Here is a 22,665-nt window from a genome sequence, read left to right as displayed (position 1 = left end):
TGGATATTTCACAGAAATGGAATCATACAGTATGTGACCTTTTGTGTCTGACTTCTTTCCTTGAGCCTAATGTTTCCAAGGTTCACCCATGTTGCAGCATGGATCAGGACTTCTGTAAAGGAATACTATTCCATTGTATGGCTATGTATCCATTTATCAGTTGATGGACGGTTGGGTTGTTTCCACCTTTTGGCTATTATGATTAGTGCTGCTATGAACATTCATGTACAGGTTTTTGGTGGACCTATGCTCTCATTTCTCTTGGGCAGATACCTAGGAGCAGAATTGCTGCTGCCTGTTTTTGTAAATAATGTTTCATTGGAACATGTTTGTTGATATATTGTCTATGGTTGCATTCTTGCTACAATGGCAGTGTCAGGTAGTTGCAACAGAGTCTGTACAACCCACAAAATCTGAAATAGATACTACTTGGCCTTTTACAGAAACAATTTTGCCAGCTCATGATCTAGAGGCAGGGAAGACCTCACCTTTCAAGGCTGAAAATCAAGAAGCTATAAAAGAAAAGAGATCTTATTTAAAAATTAAATTTGACTTTATATATGGTCATATATATCATATATATATTTGGTATATATGATATTATATATAAGATACATGATTATACAATATATATAAAATCTATACAACCTGGCTTCCCTGGTGGCGCAGTGGTTGAGAGTCCGCCTGCTGATGCAGGGGACACGGGTTCATGCCCTGGTCCGGGAAGATCCCATATGCCACGGACCGGCTGGGCCCATGAGCCATGGCTGCTGAGCCTGCGCGTCCGGAGCCTGTGCTCCGCAACGGGAGAGGCCACAACAGTGAGAGGCCCCCGTACCGCAAAAAAAAAAAAAAAAAAAAAAAATCTATACAACCCAACTGTTCCTCAATGATAAATGGATAAATAAAATATGATATAGCCATACAATAGAATATTATTTTATATATATAATATATATTAAATCATATGTATAAATATATATATATATACACACACAATCTTTAGTATGGCAAAAGATGCTAAAAAAGTCATTAGGCAAAAAAATAGAACTTGAAAAAAAGAAGTGTAACACTGACAGCAGAGAATGGATTCCTATCTTGTATCAGGGTCCTGGTAGGAGGTGGGTGGCACACCAGAATTGAGTCATTTAAGGAGATGTCATGAAGGGACAATACAAAGGGACTGTTTTGAAAGGTTTGGGCAGGGTTGAGGAAACACACCCAGGGAGGTGAACAAGAGCTGGTATAAGAAGGGAATCATTTCTACCTAGGACCTGTGCCCAGTGGGAGGAGGGGGGAGAGCTTGGGAATAAATACCCCAACCTCTCTTTCCTCCTGCCCAGTGACTTCCAGCTGTGCCTCCCATTGGCCAAACCCAACTGGAAGCTGAGGACTGGGAGCTCTTTATAGTCCCTGTGGTGTACGAGGCACCAAGCAGATGGATAAAGTCAGAGAGCCTGGATCTGGAGGGGCAGATGGAAGATATCCAGCATATAGATTGAAAGTAGAGAACATCCCAATGGAAAAATGGGCAAAGGGGATGATTAGATAAAAAATGACTGAGCAAATTAAATGGCCAAAAAAGGTTATGAAAAATGTACATATGCAAGTAGGAAAACCTAAATAAGTCTAGCAATATGATAGAGTTTTGCATCTGTCAGAGCTGTAACACCTACTGCTGGTGTGGACGTAAGGAAAGTGGTACTCCCACATGTTGCTGGTGGAAATGTGAAGTGTGATGGATGTTTGGAAAGCAGCAATTCAACTCTTGGGAATCTACCCCATAGGAATAAAGACCCTGATAAGGAAGGACTTACGTGTAAGAATATTACAGTAGATGCTGTCATACTTACAGTTGCCCATCATCTTTTGAATAGCCTTTCTCTGACGTTTGGGGAAATCCCTGTGTTGGAGTTGGAGTTCCACCTTCCCAGTTTAAGAATCTCAAAGTTGCTGCTTGGGTGTGGCCATTCCAGCGGGTTTCCACCAATCAGATGCACCCAGTGAGACTTCTTTTTAAAATTTTTTAAGTTTTTGGCTGTGCTGCGTGGCTTGTGGGATCGTAGTTCCCCAATCAGGGATCGAACCTGGGACCCTGGCAGTGGCCCCTGGTGCCAAGTCCTAACCACTGGACCACCAGGAAATTCCCAAGGCTTCCTTCATTTTCTGTGGGTGCAGGGGCAAACAGGGAGTCCAGCTCTGGTGGCTGCAGTACCAAGGACTGTCTCTCAGGGGCTGCAAGGTGGAGCTCTAGGTGCAGGATGGCATGCAGTGGGGTGAGGGCACGACTTGGTGAGACCGCAGCTGGTGAATTCACCAGGCTATTCTGTGGTGCAGTTTAGGGCTTTTTTTTTTTTTTTTTTTTGCGGTACGTGGACCTCTCACTGCTGTGGCCTCTCCCGTTGTGGAGCACAGGTTCCGGATGCGCAGGCCCAGCTCCATGGCTCACGGGCCCAGCCGCTCCGCGGCATGTGGGATCTTCCCGGACCAGGGCACTAACTCGTGTCCCCTGCATCGGCAGGCGGACTCTCAACCACTGCGCCAGCAGGGAAGCCCCGGTTTAGGGATTTGATCTTAGAAACTGAGCCTCCAGCTCAAACAGGCTAAGCTGCCATGGCTTCTTAGAACCCTACCTGACACTTACTGCACCATTGTTCCCAGTGGAGAAAAGCTGGAGGCAGGGAGTGGCCATCAACAAGGCAACAACTGAATAAACTCGTCCATCCACAGAACAGAATATTAGGCAGCCATTAAAAAGAATAAATTAGAGTTATGCTAGCTGACTTGAAAAGATAGATGTCTATGAAGTAATGGTGGGTGTAGAAGGCAAAGAGCAGAAAACTATAATGTGGTCCCATTTTAAAAAAAAGAAATAGTGACAAATAAACTCTGTATATGTAACTGTGGATACAGGTACCTGCTTAGAATTGAATGAGTTCTACTTAGGATTGAATGAGCAGATTAAAACACAGGACACACACTAGGTTGTTGACATGGAGTGTGGGGCGCCGTGGTGAGGGGAAGAGATGGAAAAAGAGGAGCCAAACGATAAAGGAAAGAAGGAAAACTGTACTGATGAAATGAAGTATATTTCTGATCATTTTAAGGTATTCACAGAAAATTATATGTGTACATATTTATATGTATGTGTATATGTATTGTGGGCATACACATAAAGACATCATATTTAAAAGATTTTTAAAACAAAAAGTCACTGGCTATAGTATTAGGACCGCCTGGTGGCAGGGTGACCGGTTGGGAGGTTGTGCCCTTTATTTATTTATTATTTTTGGCTGCGTTGGGTCTTTGTTGCTGTGCACAGGCTTTCTCTAGTTGCGGTGAGCGGGGGCTACTCTTCGTTGTGGTGCGTGGGCTTCTCATTGCGGTGGCTTCTCTTGTTGCAGAGCATGGGCTCTAGATGCACGGGCTTAGTAGTTGTGGCTCGCGGGCTCTAGAGCTCAGGCTCAGTAGTTGTGGCGCACGGGCTCAGTAGTTGTGGCGCACGGGCTTAGTTGTTCCGTGGCATGTGAGATCTTCCCGGATCAGGGCTTGAACCCGTGTCCCCTGCATTGGCAGGAAGATTCTTAACCACTGAGTCTGTGCCCTTTAGCAGGGAGGGGAGATGGTGACTTGGACCAGGGGCTGACAGTGAGCATAGAGACAAAAGGACGGGCTTGAGAAACGCCCAGCAGATGGCCTGGACAGGGAATTGGTTGGTTTGTGGGGTGGTGATAAAAGATTTCCAGGTTGCTACTAACTGGGTGATCTTGAATTCCTCCATTCCCTCACCTGGAAACTAAGGAATGGTATTTCACAGAACTGTGGGGATGAAATGAAGGAACATACAAGATGCCCAGCAGAATGTGCCCATCACCTTCTCTCACTCCTAAATAACTCAGCCAGGAAGCCGCCACCTAAAAACCAGAGCCTGCTTGGTAGGGTCTCTCTGTCACCCCCAAAGACCATGTGTTCTGGGGGTTTGCCCAGGGGAGGCTGAGGGCCTGGGATGCTCTGATCATCAAGGCAAGGTGGGGCATGGAGAAGGTCCAGGGCAGGGTGGGAGACGAGGCTCAAGTATCTTGTTTGTTGTTGCAGAGCCCAAGCCACTCTGGGAGGAGCCTGGGACTGGGATGTGTGCAGGAAGGGAACTCTAGCCCAGGGACCTTCAGTCTGGCTTTTGTCTCAGTGCCCTGATTTGGCCATTAGAACACACATGTCCATTCAGTCCAGTTCGGTTATTGAGTGCCCACTGGGTGCCAGAGAGGCCCTCAGGGAGTTTTCCTTAAAGAGCCCCAGAAATACATAAATACCAAATAGTAGTGGTGATAAGGGCCAAATGAGCTGGGCAGATAAATAGAATTTCAAAAGAGGGGGGAGGGGACACTTCCATTAAAGAGTGCTCCTGGAAGGCTTTTGGGAGGAGGTGACTTTTGAAGGATGGGTGGAATTTGGACATGTAGCCATGGGCAATGGCAATTTATTTTTTTATCTTCCGTTTTTTTAAAAAAGGGAAATTCTTCCCATTCTTCGAGGATCAACTCAAAGGCTGCTTCCTGCTTACTGGGTCCCACTGGTTGGAATTATTCATGTTTTCCCAGCACCCCCACTGACAGAACGTTATTAACAGTGCAAACTGTATGCTGCTTGCCCGATGTCTTCCTGTCTAGTTGGGAGGGTTGAGCTCCTTGGGGACAGGGGCGGTGTCTTCAGGGTTCTTGCCCTAGTGCCAGGCACCTTGCACCTTCACTTAGTATTCAAAAAACTGTATGTTGAATGAAGGAAGTGTAACCAATCTCGCAGCTAATATTTATTTGACCATCCATGTTTTTGGTGAAATCCACGTTTTTACTTTCCTCTGTTCAAGAACCCAGCAAACATTTCCCAATTCTTTATTTTCCTAATTGGGCCAAAAAAATGTGTTTCTCAGAAACAAGGAACAGTAGCTTGTGTATTAAGCCTTTACCATATGTCAGGCACTTTACAAAGTGCTCTGTAAACTTCATCCATATAACCCTCAAGACAGTTCTTTAAGAAGAGGCTTTTGGGAATTCCCTGGTGGTCCAGTGGTTAGGACTCCATGCTCTCACTGCCAAGGGCCCGGGTTCAAAAACTGGTCAGAGAACTAAGATCCCACGAGCTGTGTGGCACAGCCAAAAAAAAAAAAAAAAGTTAAAAAAAAATTTTTTTTAAAGTTTAAAAAATTAAAAAAAAAAAGAGGATTTGAATGTGCCCATTTCACACCCGGGAAAACTGAGATTTAACAAAGCCAGCACTTTCTAGAGCAATGGCGGAGGTGAGATCAGAACCCCAGATCCCTGAGTGCCATCCTTCACACACACACACAGCACTTTGTATGCGTTCTCATGCATGAAGAGTCCCCGAATTTGTAAAATTAGTGGTTAGTCCTGATGGCCTTGGATAGCATCTTCGGCCCTGATAAGCCAAGGACTCAGTCAGTTCCATGAACATAAAGATGGTCATTTAAACGAGACCCAGGTGACCGTTATTTCGCAGTTGAGAAAACAGGCTTGGCAAGAACCTGTGACTGGCACAAAACACTGGCTCCTTGGTGGTGGAGCTGGGTGCCGGGCCCATCTTTTGTGCTCCCCAGCCTGTGCTCTTTTTCTCCATGCCTTAGCCTCTCTTGGTCCAGCACCCTGACTGTGGTCTACGTGGTGGCTGCAGCTGCATTTCCTGCTGCACATCGGCTCTCGGGTCCTGGAGGAGATGGAGCTCATTCCTCATTGTCCCCCCCCCCCCCCATATGATCCCTGCTTTCTTTTTCAAGAATATTTGCCATGTCCCAGGCACTGGGCTAAGCACTTTACACACAGCAGTGCTTTCACCTTCAGTAAAATCCCATGAGGTAGGTGTTAACATTATTCCCATTGAATGCACGGCGCCCTGAGACTCAGAGAGGTAGAGGGGCTTGCCCCGTTTACTTAACTAGGGAGCAGAGGTGCTAGGATTTGATCTTAGGTCTGACTGAGCCAAAGCCCAACTTTCCCAAGCATGCGCAAGCACCCACAACCACAGCTCTGTGGCGGCCTCTGTGGAGAGGATGAGAGTTGGAGGGCATCCACCCCTGGGGCCTTGGATTCTAAACATCTGTTCCTTTGCCCAAAGGCTTTGAGGGCGAGACACTCCTCTTTGTGGCAACTCTAGGCTATGGTGAAGATTTTATGGAACAAGGACACTGAATGGGTGACCAGAGAAGAACACAGCAATAGATGTAAAAGTTGCTAGCACTTAATAAATACACCATTTCTTCTCTCCTCTTGCCTCTCCTTCTTTCCCTTGGATGATTAAGAGCCAGTCTTTGAAGTCAGGCAGACCTGAGTTAAAAGGCTGGTTGAGCAACTGACTAGCTGTGTGGCCTTGGACAAGACACTTAACCTCTCTGGGCTTCAACTCCCTCATCTGCAAAATTGGGACAGTGACTGACACAATCTCATTGTTGTTATGTAAATCAGGAATTATGTGTAAAAGGCTCAGTGCAGTGCTGAGTGCATAGCAAATGCTCAGTGAATAGGAAGCTGTTATTATTAGCCTGTTTTGCTCTCATTTCTTCCCCTAAATAGCTGTGACCTATTATCTATGACCTTCTATAGTGACCCTTATCTATGGGCCTCAGCTTCCCAATCTGTACAGTGGACGTGTTTGACTAGGTCAGTGTTTCCCCACCTGTGGTACACTGGTGGTGAGCTGGGCGATTATACGTGATACAAAGTGAACATGTGTCATTTTAGGTTATGAATATATTGTAATATATAAGAGGAAAAAATAAAACTCAGATACCAAATGCATGATTTCATGGGTATTGTTTGGAATGTAGCTAAGTAAAAAGGTAATGATTGAAAGTAAACACTATTAAGTAAATAGGTGGTGCTAGGATGTGGCAGAAATTGAGAAGGTGGTCCTACAGCGGCCATGGGGAAGACTAGGCCAAATGATCTGGCTTTGATTACATGGCCGCCCGGAGAAACTGGCTTGTGAGTGACTTGCCAGAGGGATCCTTTTACACCCCGCTATATTTTTAAGCAGCCAGGTTCCCATAAAGCCCCATTGCCAGGAGTTGGGCTAATGCCCTTTCAGTACACGTTGCAAAAATGATGTAAATAACTCATCCTGGGACTTCAAACACGCCACCTCAGATGTATGGTGGGAGATTACAGGTCTCTAAGACGCAGCCCCTCCATCATTCCCGTGGCTTAGAGGCTTGCTGGAGAGTGGAGATCAATGCTGTGGTTTTATGAGCAGCTGGGCCACGTGACCCGGGCCCAAATCCTTTGCTTTATGGGTTGTTTACACATTCCTGGTGAGAAACGATTTACATTCTGGGCCCTGAGCACACTCCTAAATCAGCTGCTGGGTTCTTGAAGTTGGAGGTGAAAGAGATCTGTGTATCCGTGGGCATAAGGAGGCGAGGAGGAGGACAGAGAAGAAGGCTAGAGGAGGGCTGGGGAGGGGGCCCCCTCAGGGCCCCTCGGTTTCCTGAAAGTGGCAGCTGGATCCCATTTCTGCATCAGTAGGGGGCGCTGTGCAGGGCCTGAAGTGGGGAGGACCCCCGAGGGGTTGCAGCTGCACACTGGCTCCAGGTGCCCTGGGCTCCACTCCACGTGGGCACACGTTAGCTCACTGGGTTCCCACAGCAGCCCTGGGAGGTTGGGATTATTCTCATTTTCAGATGAGGAACCAGGGGCTCAGAGAAGTGAAGCGGCTTGTTCCCTCTTACACAGCTGGGGGGTGTCCGGGAAGGATTCAAACCCACTCTAACAGAGGCAAAGTCTGTGGTCTCACCACTACGCTTTCTTGTCACTGAGGCTCCCTAGAAGCCATCTGGGCTGCAATTTAGGAAGTGTCTCCTGGCTCAGAGACAGAGGATTAGCAGATGACTCTTCCTGTCTGGGTTTTGCCCCTGACTTAGCTCAGTCACCGTCTGAGAATCCCATGTCACAGAGTTGACCTTAAGGATTCAATGCACAAGATGCCCGGAATCATGGGGCAACTCAGGGTACCCAGTGGGCCCCTGTTCGCTCCTTCTCTCCCCATCCCTCCCCGTCCTTATTCCCTGTTTCCTCTTCCTCGTCCCGGCCCCCTCCCCCTTCTATCCCCCTCCCTCCCTGAGAGCATCCTCACTGTGCCTGCATTCTTCTTGTATGTCTCTCCTTGTGGTTTGCACCCACTGGCCTCAGCTCTGCCCTTTGTAGCTGCCCGGGCTTCTCCTAGGAAGGCCCTGTGATGTTGGAGGCTGCGCTCAGCCCCACATCTTCTCCAAGCCACTCAGTGCCTTCAGCAGTTCCCCAAATCACATGGGCTCTAGCCCTCTCCTCATCCTGACTGCTGCCTTCTGAGGTCAGGGCAGAGAGATGACCCAAAGTTGGAGAGTGGAGTTAGCAGCAGCCCAGGTTAAGGAATCTTCTCCCTCTAGATTGAAAGGCAGCTAGGTCTTGGGGAAAGCATGTAGGCTCTGGGATGCATGGATTACAGTCCTGTTCTGACATTGGATCACATCCCTCAAGGCACTTAACCTCTCTGAGTGTCCCTTTTCTCCTCCATAAAACAGAAGTAATGAATACAGTGCACAGCTGTGCTTTTTGCTGCCCAGCAGCCTTCCATCTTCCACCTTCCACCTGGTACCTGTAGGGCACCATTTCTCTTCCACCCTCAGCCCATATGGTTTGGAGGCAACCGCACCCTCCACTCAGGGACTCAGCTACCCACACTTCCCTCACCCCTCCCTCCAGTGATGGGTTCAGGGATGTACACGCGACCCATTCCAGCCAATGAGAGTCCAGCTGTGAGGGACAGCCACTGTCTCTTTTCAGTGTGTGTAAAGCTGTGAGAATGTGCCATATGAAGTGACTTCTGTTGTTTTGCTATCATGAAGGAAATGCATATCTGAGAATGGAACAACCCCCCAGAGCAGGGCCAAGCCCAGAGATGGCGATATTATTTGAGTGCCTACATTAAGCTGTGCCTGAAGCCAAATTCTTTTGACTTTCCAGATACACAAACCAACACAAGCTTTGTGGAAGATTATTTACAAAAATGGCCATGCTTCCTTGCCCCACTCTGTATCCACGTTCTTGTAACATGGCTTTGCAGTAATTCCCACCAAGAGGTGGAGTCTTTTTCCTCACTCCTTGGATCTGGGTTGGTCTTGTGATTTGCTTTGGCCAGCAGAACATGGCAGAAGTGACAGTGGACCAGTTCCAAGCCTAGGTCTCCAGGGGTCTTGTGCACTTACAATCACTCTCTTGGACCTATGAACCTACCTTGGGCTAGTCTGCTGGAGGACTAGAGACACATGGAGGAGAGCCCATTGTCCCAGCCAAGGGCATCCTGGGCCAGCCCACAGCCTGCTGGCTGGAAATGCATGAGAGAGCCCAGCCAAGATCAGCAGAGCTGACCACCGAAGCTGAGCCCAGAGGGACCAGAAGACCCACCCAGCTGACCTGTAGACTTATGAGCAATAATAAATGCTCATTATTTTAAGCATTGCACTTGGGGGCAGTTTATTGTGCCGCAACAGCTGATAGGTTTCTTTGATTTCCTTAAATTAGTCTTGATTGGTTTTTCTGTCATTTTTACGCAGAGAATTCCAAATGATACAACTATAATACCTATCTCATAGGACTGCTGCTAAGATTAGAAATGATAGCGGCAGAGTACCTGACACACTTGAGGTGCTCAGTAAATGATAGCTGTTGTCATTTGTCCCTATTTATCCTCCAGTGCATCCTCATCCACATACTCCAACCAGAGGCAGAAAGTTCTCTGCCAATGTGGAGAATAGACACAGGGAAGAAGACAGAGTGGTGCCACAGGTGGCCATGCTGTGTGGTACCTCAGTTCCTTGGCCATCCTCTTCCCCATCACAGAAACATCTAGACTGACTTCAGGCTCCATCTCCTGGGACACATCAAAGTGATTCATCTCACTGGCAGCAAGCATAGACCTCAGCCCTCAGAACTAGTGCTCTGTTACCTCAAAAGAGAAACCATTACCCACAACAACTGCCTGGGTGGATGCATTTTTGAGACACAGGGGTGTTCTGTTTCTTCTGTATATACCTAATACTTAAAAGTATGCTATATAATTAATAAGGAGTCCCCTTTGTATACATAGGGAGTCCCCTGTTATTTGAATATTCATTATCCAAGGTCCCTAGGGTTACAGGTTTGCAAAAGGAAGCAATAGTGCATTGAAACATGAAACAATTTACTAATGGAACTGATCCTTCCAAAAATGAGTCACCTTTCCCCACATGCCGCTTTAATACAGATTTCTGTCTCCCATTGCGTCAACTGTTTCTCTCTGGTCTTTATAAAGACACAAAATAATAGTACAACTTGGAGATTGAGTGAAATTGCAAATATTGTTAAAATATATAGAGATATATGGATTTCACAAAATCAATGAAAATAATGGTCTTGAACTGCTCAAATCCTTGCAATGACGTTGACAAAATGGGACACAGCAGAGTTAGGCCCGTTAACATTGTAAAAGAGGAAATGACACCAGGGGTTTCAAAAGAGAACAGTTTGACTATTAAAGGATGACTAGAAACCCTTTGGGAAATTGATAAAATCCTTGAATATTTTCACACTAACGATTTTCTTCATAAATCACGCTGAGACAAAAGTAAAGTGAAAGACATTGTCATATGACTTGATTAGAAAACAATGTGCCACCAGAGCTAAAACAAGCAGCGCTTGATTTCTTTGCTCATGCTAAGAATTAGCACATAGTCACAATTACCAAAAATTCAATTCAACATATTTCTGCAGTGTTTTGTTTCCTTTTCCAAGGTAAAGTCCCAGTCCCAGTCTCTCTCCCACAGACATACACACTTTGGTGTGAAATTTTGGCCCCCGTGTCAGAGGGTTCACGTTAAACAACTCTGTCCTGTGTCGTTTATTCTACATCCTTCTATCTCAGTGAGGAGGCCAAACTGTCTCTGGGCAAATGGAGCTGTGGGAGAGGTAAGGAGGGTACATGCAACTGGTAGACAGGGTTCCTCTGCGGGAAGTGGCCTCAGGAGGAGACCAAGTGACCCAGGTTTGCCCTCCATCTCTTGGAGGTGATCCCCTAGGTGCTGCTAAAGATGAGAATGAGCTGCTACCTCAGGGTCGAGCTGAACTGCTGTTTAAAAAGTCTTCAACAGGGAGTTCCCTGGTGGTCTAGTGGTTAGGACTCCTTGCTTTCACTGCCAAGGGCGCAGGTTCAATCACTGGTTGGCGAACTCAGATCCCGCAAGCCGTGGGGCGCGGCCGGGAAAAAAAAAAGTCTTCAACAAGATTTCCCTGTCTACATGATGTTGTAAATCAACTATACTTCAGTCAACTATACCTATGATTCAGCCACTCCACTTCCTAGCTGTATATCCCTGAGCCAGGTACTTTGCCTCCCTAAACTTCAGTTTCCTTGTTTATAAAATGGGGATTAAAAATAGTAACACTGCAGAGGGTAGGATGAAGATTAAATGGGAGAGCAGATAAAGAGGGGCTGCCCAGGGCCTGGCACGGGGTGAAAGCACAGAAAAGGTCAACAACTGCTGGTAGCACGTTCACTGCAGTTTGTTTTTTGTTTGTTTAGTAATGACTTTTTGGTGATCACAAAAGCTATGCGTGTTTACAACAAATCTCTTAAAAAAACCCAAAATGCAAAAAAAAAAAAAAAATCCTATAAAATGTTGGCCCCTTTTTTTTTTTTTTATAAATTTAGTTTTTGTTTTCTTTTATTTTTTCTGTGTTTGGTCTTCATTGCTGTGCACGGGGGTTCCTCTAGTTGCAGTGAGCCGGGGCTACTGTTTGTTGCGGTGCGCAGGCTTCTCATTGCGGTGGCTCTAGGTGTGCGGGCTCTAGGTGTGCGGGCTTCAGTAGTTGTGGCACGTGGACTCAGTAGTTGTGGCTCGCGGGCTCTAGAGCGCAGGCTCAGTAGTTGTGGCGCACAGGCTTAGTTGCTCCACGGCATGTGGGATCTTCCCGGACCAGGGATCGAACCTGTGTCCACTGCATTGGCAGGCAAATTCTTAACCACTGCACCACCAGGGAAGCCCTGGCCCCTTTTCTCTATACATATATGCATTAAAAAAACTATGTCCATAATTTTTATGTGCATACCGTGCCGACTTCCTTCCTTCCTCTGGCAGTGGATTGCACAGAGTTCCCAAAGGATTGTGGTTCTTAAATGCCCATTACGGTCCTGCTTTGCTGGGAAGCGGGAAAGGAAAACTGAATTGGGCCACAAAGAGAGCAGCCCTGCTCCCTTTGGGGTAGCATTCGGCCTCCCTCATTATGGGGCTCGAAGCCCCTCACACCCCTGCCTGGAGCTATTGGTGGGAATAGTCTCCCCCGACGCGGTGCCCGGCCTCTTCTCACCTCTTCCCTGCTCAATTCCCCACCACCCACACCCCTGCTCTCCCACCCTGCCCCTTCCAGGTGTCAAATGGGGGGAATTTCAGTCTGGAGTGAATGTTTACTGCTTACTTGAAACCCTTAAAAATAAAAATTCATCATAAACTGGCAGATCCTTAAATTTTACTGCGCCAGCAGTGCCCCTGTAATAAAGCTCCACTTGAACGGATGTTCTGTCAAAACCACGTGGGCTCCGCCTGGCTCCCTCTCTGCAACGACGGCCGTATTTGAGGAAATGCCCGTGGGATGTTTATTGGGGCGGAAGGCACAGATACGGCTTGCTCCAGGTTAACCTTTTTTTAGGGGCTTTCGTGTTGCTTGGCAGATAGCCCCGGGCCTTAGGCCTCAAGTTCTGAGTGTCCTCCTCCACATGCACACAGAGGAAGCACAGAAAGGCAGAGCGAGCAGTTGGCGGTGTGGGCTTCAGGCTTGCTTGGTTGGAATCTTGGTTCTATAATGATAAGCTGTGTGACCTTCGGAACCTTACCTCACCTCTCTGTGCCTCGGTTTCTCTATCAAATGGGGAGTGGTGACAGTAGTTCTTCCTTATTACGAAGCCTAAATTAGTTTCTGTAACATGCAATAACTGGAATATAGTATGTCCTCAATAAATGTGTGTCTGTGCTTCTGTGTGAGACTTTAGGTACAAAGGGTAGAGTTAATGTAACTCCTTACCATCAAATTGATGGACTCCAGATTGGCTTCAACTCTGCCCCACAAGCAATATCACCTTCAATGTAGTAGTACGTGTCCTTTATGGACCTGTGTGAAAATTTCATTAGAATCTATAGCTGGGAATGGAATGGTTAGATAATATATATGCACCCCTGATTTAACTAAGAACTATGAACTGCTAACCCATACCCTTGGCCAGTTTTCTATTAAGGGTCGTTTTCTTGTCAATTGTCAAGAGCTCCTTTTTATTCCTGTTAGGTTTCTTTTTTTTTTTTTTTTTTTTTTTTTTGCTGTACGTGGGCCTCTCACTGCTGTGGCCTCTCCTGTTGCGGAGCACAGGCTCCGGACGTGCAGGCTCAGCAGCCATGGCTCACGGGCCCAGCCGCTCCGCGGCATGTGGGATCCTCCTGGACCAGGGCACGAACCTGTGTCCTCTGCATCGGCAGGCGGACTCTCAACCACTGCACCACCAGGGAAGCCCCCTGTTAGGTTTTGACAGTGCAATTTATCGTCCTTCAATCTGTCATCTCTTTACGACATCTGTGTTATTCTCCATTTTAAAATCCTTAATTTTGATATATTTATATTCTTTTTCTGTGTGTTGAGTGCTTTTTAGCTTTACATAATTTTTATTGAGTTATAGTGTACACACAAAAAATGTGCAGACTTTAAATGTAAAGTTGGATGAGTTTGGACATCCTCACTCATGTAACACTACCACAATAAAGATATAAAACACTTCCATCACCCCAGAAATTTCCCTCTGGCCACTGGCCACTCAGTCCCCACAAAAAGCAAATACCGTTCTCATGTTCATTGCTGTAGGTTAGCTTCTCCTATTCCAGAACTTCATATAAATGGAATCACACATTTTATGGCTGGCTTCTTTCAGTCAGTGTGTTTTTCAGATTTATTTATATCATTGCATATATTAGTAATTTGTTCTTTTTTATTGCTGAATAGTATAACATTGTAAGAAATTGTTTATCCATTCAGCGAATTATAGACATCAGAGCTGTTTCTAGCTTTTGGCTATTGTGTATAAAACTGCTATTAAAATTCACATACAAGCCTTTTGTATGTATGTATTTATATATATATATATAAAAATATGTGTGTATATATATTTATATATACATATATTCATTATCTATAAATATAATATTCTAACATATGTATTTATTTCATTCTTAGAAGTGGTATTGCTAGGTCAGAGTGTAGGTGTATTTTACCTTCAAAAGAAACTGCCGGAGAGTTTTCCAAAGTGTTTTTACCATTTTACACTCCAACTAGAAATGTAAGAGAGTTCCAGTTGCTCCACCAACACTTGATATTGTCCATGTTTTTAATTTTAGCCATTCTGATATGTAGTATCTTATGTTGGCTTTAATTTGCTTTTCCCTTATGTCTAATGATGTTGAATAGCTTTTCATGTGCTTCCTGGCCATTTCTATATCTCTTCGCAGAGTGTCTATTCAAGTCTTTTGCCCTTTTAGTTTTAATTTGGATTGATTGCCTTTTTATCATTGAGTTGTAGGAGTTCTTTATATATTTTGGTTGCAAGTCTTTTGTCAGATGTATATGTATTGAAAGTATTTTCTCCCATCTGCCTCATCTCTTCATTTATCAATGATGTCTTTTGATGAGCAGAAGTTTATATTTTTGATGAAGTCTAATTTATCAATTTTTAATAGACTATTTATTGAGAGCAGTTTTAGGCTCACAGCAAAGTGAGCTGAAAGCATCAGTGGAAAGTACAGAGAGTACTGCTCCCACACAGGCACAGCCTCCCCACTATCAACACCTCCTACCAGAATGGTACATTTGTTACAACTGATGAACCTACATGGACACGTTAATGATTATCACCCAAAGTCTATCGTTTCCCTTAGGGTTTACTCTGGATATTGTACATTCTATTGATTTAGACAGATGCATAAAGACATGTATCACCATAATTTTGTACAGAATAGTTTCACCGCCCTAAAAATCCTCCGTGCTCTGCCTGTTCATCCCTCCCTCCTCCTAACCCCTGACAACCACTGATCTGTAATTTTACTATTTCCATAGATTTGCCTTCTCCAGAGTGTCATGTAGTTGGAATCATACAGTATGCAGCCTTTTCAGATCAGCTTCTTTCACTTAGTAATGTGCATTTAAGCTTCTTCCATGTCTTTTTATGGCATGATAGCTTGTTTCTTTTCAGCACTAATTGCATTGTCTGGATGTACCACAGTTTATTTATCCATTCATCTACCGAAGGACATCTTAGTTGCTCCCAAGTTTAGGCAATTATGAATAAAGCCGCTATAAATATCCATGCAGATTTTTGTGAGGACATAGGTTTTTGACTCAGAGAGCACAATTGTTGGATCATACGGTAAGAGCATGTTAGTTTTATAGGAAGCTGCCAAACTGTCTTCCGAAGTGGTTGTACCATTTTGCTTTCTCACCAGCAATGAATCCGAGTTCCTTCTGCTTCACATCCTTGCCAGCATTTGGTATTGTCAGTGTTTTGGATTTTGGCCATTGAAATAGGTATGTAATGGTATCTTACTGTTGCTACTGACATATGATGGTGAGCATTTTTTCATATGCTTATCTGCCATCTGTATAACTTCTTTGCTGAAGTATATGTTCATGTCTTTGGCCCATTTTTTAATCAGGTTGTTCATTTCCTTTTATTTTTTAAATTTTATTTATTTAGTTTTGGTTGTGTTGGGTCTTCATTGCTGCATGCAGGCTTCCTCTAGTTGCGGAGAGCAGGGGGTACTCTTCTTTGCGGTGCGCGGGCTTCTCATTGCGGGGGCTTCTCTTGTTGAGGAGCACGGGCTCTAGGCATGCGGGCTTCAGTAGCTGTGCCACATGGGCTTAGTTGCTCCGCAGCATGTGGGATCTTCCCGGACCACCAGGGATGGAACCCGTGACCCCTGCATTGGCAGGTGGATTCTTATCCACTGCGCCACCAGGGAAGTCCCCCCGCCCTTTTTTTTTTTTTGGCCACACCACGCAGGATCTTCCTTCCCTACCCAGGGATTGAACCCGGGCCCTCAGCAGTGAAAGCATGGAGCCTTAACCACTGGACCGCCAGGGAAGTCCTAGGTTGTTCATTTTCTTATTGTTGAGTTTCAAGTGTTCTTTGTACATTTTGGATAACAGTTCTTTTTTTTTTTTTTCAAAAACTCAGAATGATTTATTCTTAAGCATTATATATATATTTATAAGTGTATATGTGACATGTTTTATGTACAGGGCTTACATCGGTCTTTAAGGACAGTGTTATATGTCTTCTGGAAAATTATTTTCTACAAAAGTACAGTGTGAAAAATAATAGATCAATTTAGGAGACTAAAATTATACAGGGATACACAAAATGGAGATAGGTTTTCATAATCGAGAACAGTATTCTCACCCTCTCTTACCTCTGACCACCTCCATCCAGGGGATCATCATAGGGCAGAAAACTTTATTAATCAAGGACAGTGCTTCAAGTTACTGTTCCCAGATTGTGATGGAGAGAAGGGGAAAGCCACAGACAAACAACACTTTAGCCAACACTTAAGTAGTCGGCTAAAACCCTGTGTTCCCACAGCACCTTCCTCTACCTGGGGTGGAGATATTCTGGTCACTGAAATAGTCATGAGCCTCCCACTGCCGACTTCTCTGCAGTGAACTCAATTCCCTTGCCCCACTAGAACATAAGAAAGATCTCTGTTCCTCCCAGCTTGAGATCCTTTCCACTGGCTAAAAGTAGGGGACAGGTACAGGCTGGAGGCAGAGAAGGGCTCTGAGGCATGAGGGAGGCGCACCCCACCGTGGGTCCCCTGTGAGCTCACTGAGCAGCTGCTCATCAGCCACCTCCAATGGGCCCCTTTCTTTTTCACTTTCACTGTGGTTTACCTGTATCTGCTTGTTTGAAAACTCAGAGAGAGCACACTCTCCATGCTCTGCCTCAACTTCATCTCCAATGAGTGCCCTGCAGTTTGCCACAGATCTGCAGTTAACATATAGCAGAGCAAGTGGGACAGAGGATGTTGAAACATTCCATGCCCAGGGAAATCAGCTGGTTGGTTTGTTTTTGGCAACTACTGGCCTCTGAGATAGGCCAGCAGTACATAGGACTGTACTTTCTTCTCTCCAGGGAAGAGGTCTGTGTCCTGGGTACCCTTTCCTGTCCTGGAAGGAGTAGGTTGTCTGCTTCAGATAAGTCCAGCTGGAAAAAGCCATCTCTGTATTATTTTCTCTGAGGTATCAAGCAAAGTGGGGCAGAGGTAGAGTGGTAATTAAAAAACCACCTCCAGCATGGTCTGGTGGACTGGCCACGTGGTTATCAGCTCTGAAGTCTCACGCAGCATTCAAAATCTGGCTCCACTACACATGAGCTGTGTTATCTTTAAGTCTCAATTTCTCTGTGACTCGGTTTCCACATCAGTCATTGCGAGATTACACTCTGAGCCACAAGAAACCTTTTATTATATCCTAGCCATTCTTCTTAGGGCTGGAGAAACAGAGTGGATAATAGTTCTTTGTCAGATAACTCTTTTGCAAATATTTTCTCCTAGTCTGTGGCTTGTCTTCTCATTCTCTTTATAAATCCTGCCTATTGAGATCTCTCCAAGAGATATTTGTCTACCTCAAGGTTGACAATATTCTCCTGTTTTTTCCTAAAGGCTTTATAATTTTAGCTTTTGCAAGTAGTTCTTTGATTCATCTGGAATTGATTTGGGGGTATAGTATGAGGTAGGGATTGAGATTCATTTTTTTTCTCCTCACAGAAATCTAGTTGTTCCAGTACAATATGTTGAAAAGTGTTTTCTTTCCCCATTGAACTACCTTGGAACTTTTGTTGAAAATCAGTTGGCCATATACATGTGTGGATCTATTTCTGGACACTGTTCTGTTTCATTGATCTGTATATCTATTATATTTTTTTAAATTTATTTTTGGCTGTGTTGGGTCTTCGTTGCTGCACACAGGCTTTCTCTAGTTGCGGCGACTGGGGGGCTACTCTTCGTTGTGGTGCATGGGCTCCTCATTGCAGTGGCTTCTCTTGTTGTGGAGCATGGGCTCTAGGCGTGTGGGCTTCAGTAGTTGTGGCACGTGGGCTCCAGTAGTTGTGGCTCACAGGCTCTAGAGTGCAGGCTTAGTAGTTGTGGCACACAAGCTTAGTTGCTCCGCGGCATATGGGATCTTCCCGGACCAGGGCTAGAACCCATGTCCCCTGCATTGGCAGGCGGGTTCTTAACCACTGCACCACCTGGGAAGCCCCGTATATCTATTTTTGACTCTTGTGTCTTTATAGTTAAATCTTGAAATCAAGTAGGATAAGTCCTTCAACCTTTTTCAAGATTGATTTGAATATTTGAGGTTGCTTACATTTCCATATAAATTTTAGACTTAATTTGTACTTTAAAAAAATCCTGCTGTAACTTTGATTGAGATTGTGTTGAATCTATACATACATTTGGAGAAAATTAATATCTCAACAATGTTGAGCTCTCCAGTCTATAAACATGGTATAACTCTCCCTTTGTTTAGGTCTTTTTGATTTCTTTTATCAGTATTTTGTAGCTTTTAGTGTAGAGGTCTTACACATCTTTTGATACACTTATTTCTAAGAATTTTATGGGTTTTAGAGCTATTATAAATAATACTTTTTACTTAATTTTTTAAATTGTCTGTGCTACTATACAGTGAAAATTAAATTTTTTTAATATTGACCTTGTGTCCTGAGTTTAATAGTTTCTGTTGTAAATTTCTTATGTTTTTCCACACATAATCATATCATCTGTGGAAAAAAACAATTTTACTCCTTTTCCAAGCTGTACGCCTTTATTAATTTTTCTTTTCTTATTGCAATGGATAAAATAAAGATTTTAATGTTGAATAGAAATGGTGAAAGTGTTACCAAACTGAAGTTGGGTCTGCTCACCTGCGCACAGTAAAGCCAACTGGGTTGTGATGAAGGAAAGTGCAGTGTTTATTGCAGGACGCCAAGCAAGGAATACAGGGCAGCTAGTGCTCAAAACACCCAAGCTCCCTGATGGGTTCCAGGAAAGCATTTTTAAAGGTATGGCGAGGGAGGAGGAGTCCCAGGGTATGTGATCAGCTCATGCACAATTCTCTGATTGGTTGATGGTGAGGTAACAAGGTGGTGTCACAGAGGTTAACATTATCAATCCTTAGGCACCAGTAGGTATGGGGGCTACATGTTCATGGTCATCAAGTAGTTAATTTCTTTGTTTGGTGGTGGTTTTAGCATCTGTAAAACAACTCAGGAAATGTACATCAGATATTATATTACCTAGGCACTTCAGTGAAGAGGATATGGGGGAGGGGGTGTCTGTCTCTGGAAGGCCCCATAGTGTTCTGTTTGGTTACAGAAGGGGATATCTTGGCTTTGTTCTTCATTACTTCCCAGAGACGTTATAGTTTTTATTACCATTTATGAATGGTACTATATTTTTAAATTGCATTTTCTAGATGGTTATTAATTTTTATAGCTTGAGCTTGATTTTTCTAAGTCAATAAATATAGTCACTGCAAATAGTGCTAGCTTTATCTCTTTCAATTTTTACATCTCTTAATTCTTTTTTTTCTCTTATAGTTTTGGCTGATTTCTCCAGTATACATCTAAGAGCAGCTCTTATCAAATAGGAAGGACTTGAAACTGTTTTTAACTCCATTTCAAAAATGAGGAAGGGAAAGAAATTAAAGATGATACAAACAGATGGCGAGATATACCATGTTCTTGGATTGGAAGAATCAATATTGTGAAAATGACTATACTACCCAAAGCAATCTACAGGTTCAATGCAATCCCTATCAAACTACCAATGGCATTTTTCACAGAACTGGAACAAAAAATTTCACAATTTGTATGCAAACACAAAAGACCCCAAATAAAAAAAATAAAAAAAAAGACCCCCAAATAGCCAAAGCAATCTTGAGAAAGAAAAACGGAGCTGGAGGAATCAGGCTCCCAGACTTCAGACTATACTACAAACATACAGTAATCAAGACAGTATGGTACTGGCACAAAAACAGAAATATAGATCAATGGAACAGAATAGAAAGCCCAGAGATAAACCCACACATATGGTCACCTTATTTTTGATAAAGGAGGCAAGAATATACAATGGAGAAAAGACAGCCTCTTCAATAAGTGGTGCTGAGAAAACTGGACGGCTACATGTAAAAGAATGAAATTAGAACACTTCCTAACACCATATACAAAAATAAACTCAAAATGGATTAAAGACCTAAATGTAAGGCCAGACACTATGAAATTCTTAGAGGAAAACATAGGCAGAACACTCTAGGACATAAATCACAGCAAGATCCTTTTTGACCCACCTCCTAAAGAAGTGGAAATACAAACAAAAATAAACAAGTAGGACCTAATGAAACTTAAAAGCTTTTGCACAGCAAAGGAAACCATAAACAAGACCAAAAGACAACCCTCAGAATGGGAGAAAATATTTGCAAATGAAGCAACTGACAAAAGAGTGATCTCCAAAACTTACAAGCAGCTCATGCAGCTCATATCAAAAAAACAAACAGCCCAATCCAGAAATGGGCAGAAGACCTAAATAGACATTTCTTCAAAGAAGATATACAGATTGCAAACAAACACATGAAAGGATGCTCAACATCACTAATCATTAGAGAAATGCAAATCAAAACTACAATGAGGTATCACCTCACACCAGTTAGAATGGCCATCACCAAAAAATCTGCAAACAATAAATGCTGGAGAGGGTGTGGAGAAAAGGGAATCCTCTTGCACTGTTGATGGCAATGTAAATTGATACAGCAACTATGGAGAACAGTATGGAGGTTCCTTAAAAAACTACAAATAGAACTACCATATGAACCAGCAATCCCACTACTGGGCATATATCCTGAGAAAACCATAATTCAAAATAGTCATGTACCACAGTGTTCATTGCAGAACTATTTACAATAGCCAGGACATGGAAGCAACCTAAGTGTCCAGCAGCAGATGAATGGATAAAGAAGATGTGGCACATAAATACAATGGAATATTACTCAGCCATAAAAAGAAACGAAACTGAGCTATTTGTAGTGAGGCGGATGGACCTAGAGTCTGTCCTACAGAGTGAAGTAAGTCAGAAAGAGAAAAACAAATACTGTATGCTAACACATATATAGGGAATCTGAAAAAAAAAAAAAAGTGGTTCTGAAGAACCCAGGGGCAGGACAGGAATAAAGACGCAGATGTAGGGAATGGAATTGAGGACACGGGAAGGGGGAAGGGTAAGCTGGGACGAAGTGAGAGAGTGGCATGGACATATATACACTACCAAATGTAAAATAGATAGCTAGTGGGAAGCAGCCACATAGCACAAGGAGATCAGCTCAGTGCTTTGTGTCCACCTAGAGGGGTGGGATAGGGAGGGTGGGAGGGAGACGCAAGAGGGAGGAGATATGGGGATATATGTATATGTATAGCTGATTCACTTTGTTATAAAGCAGAAACTAACACACATTGTAAAGCAATTATACTCCAATAAAGATGTTAAAAACAAAAATATTTAAAAAAAAAATGAGGAAGGGAATTCCCTGGCAGTCCCATGGTTAGGACACGGAGCTTTCACTGCCAAGGGCCGGGGTTCAATCCCTGGTCAGGGAACTAAGATCTCACAAGCTGCCTGGCACAGGCAAAAACAAACAAACAAACAAAAAACCAAACAAATGAGGAAACTGTTACCCAGAGAAGTCAAGTTATTTGTCCAAGAGCTCATAAATAACTGCTATTTAAAAAATATAAATTTAGTTTTTAAAATAATTAAGTTCCTTGAAGCAAATTTAGGAAATAGAGGCAAAAGAAATAAAATACCTGTATGGTGCCCATCCAGAGATAAGTGCCATTAATATTTTGGGTTATAGCTTTCTCGAACTTTTAAAGTGCATATATAGTTGGCCCTTGAACAACACAGGGACTAGGGGTGCTGACCTCCATGCAGTCAAAAATTTGCGTGTGGGCTTCCCTGGTGGCGCAGTGGTTGAGAGTCTACCTGCCAATGCAGGGGACACAGGTTTGTGCCCCGGTCTGGGAAGATCCCACATGCCGTGGAGCGGCTGGGCCTGTGAGCCAGGGCCACTGAGCCTGCGCGTCCGGAGCCTGTGCTCCGCGACGGGAGAGGCCACAGCGGTGAGAGGCCCGCGTACCGCAAAAAAACAAAAAAACAAGATTATAATGTAATGCTGTTTTATAATGTGCTTGTCTCATTAAGCACTTATCATAAATATCATTCAGGTCAATTAATGAACTTAATGTTCGCATAGTATTCCACCTATGGCTGTACCATAGTTAGGCATTTCACAATTGTTAGATGGCTACTTTGGTTCCAATTTTTCATTATTCTTTACTTCACTGTGAAGAATTTCATCATTACTACATTTTTACCAAAAAATGATGACAATTTCCTTGTACAAATTCTTGAAAATAGAATTGCTAGGACAAAGGGTCTACAAAATGTTCAGGCCTTTGATATCTGTTGGTAAGATACAACTTTTAACCGGTATATAGTAATGAATAATT

The 22,665-nt window shown here is 43.8% G+C and overlaps 1 long non-coding RNA gene across 1 annotated transcript in view; it reads left to right on the top strand.

Moving 5' to 3' along the window:
• The window catches only part of LOC125963943 (uncharacterized), a 79,358-nt gene extending 59,362 nt beyond the window's left edge, over positions 1-19,996 (top strand). Inside the window, exon 4 of the long non-coding RNA XR_007476408.1 lies at positions 19,705-19,996. This is a non-coding gene — a long non-coding RNA (uncharacterized LOC125963943). The remainder of the gene's footprint in view (positions 1-19,704) is intronic.
• The last annotated feature ends 2,669 nt before the right edge of the window (positions 19,997-22,665 follow it).

This window comes from Orcinus orca, chromosome 3, assembly GCF_937001465.1.
Source record: "Orcinus orca chromosome 3, mOrcOrc1.1, whole genome shotgun sequence".
Taxonomy (NCBI): Eukaryota; Metazoa; Chordata; class Mammalia; order Artiodactyla; family Delphinidae; genus Orcinus; species Orcinus orca.
The sequence above is the reverse complement of the archived record's forward strand: the minus strand, read 5'-3'. Positions and strand labels throughout refer to the sequence as shown.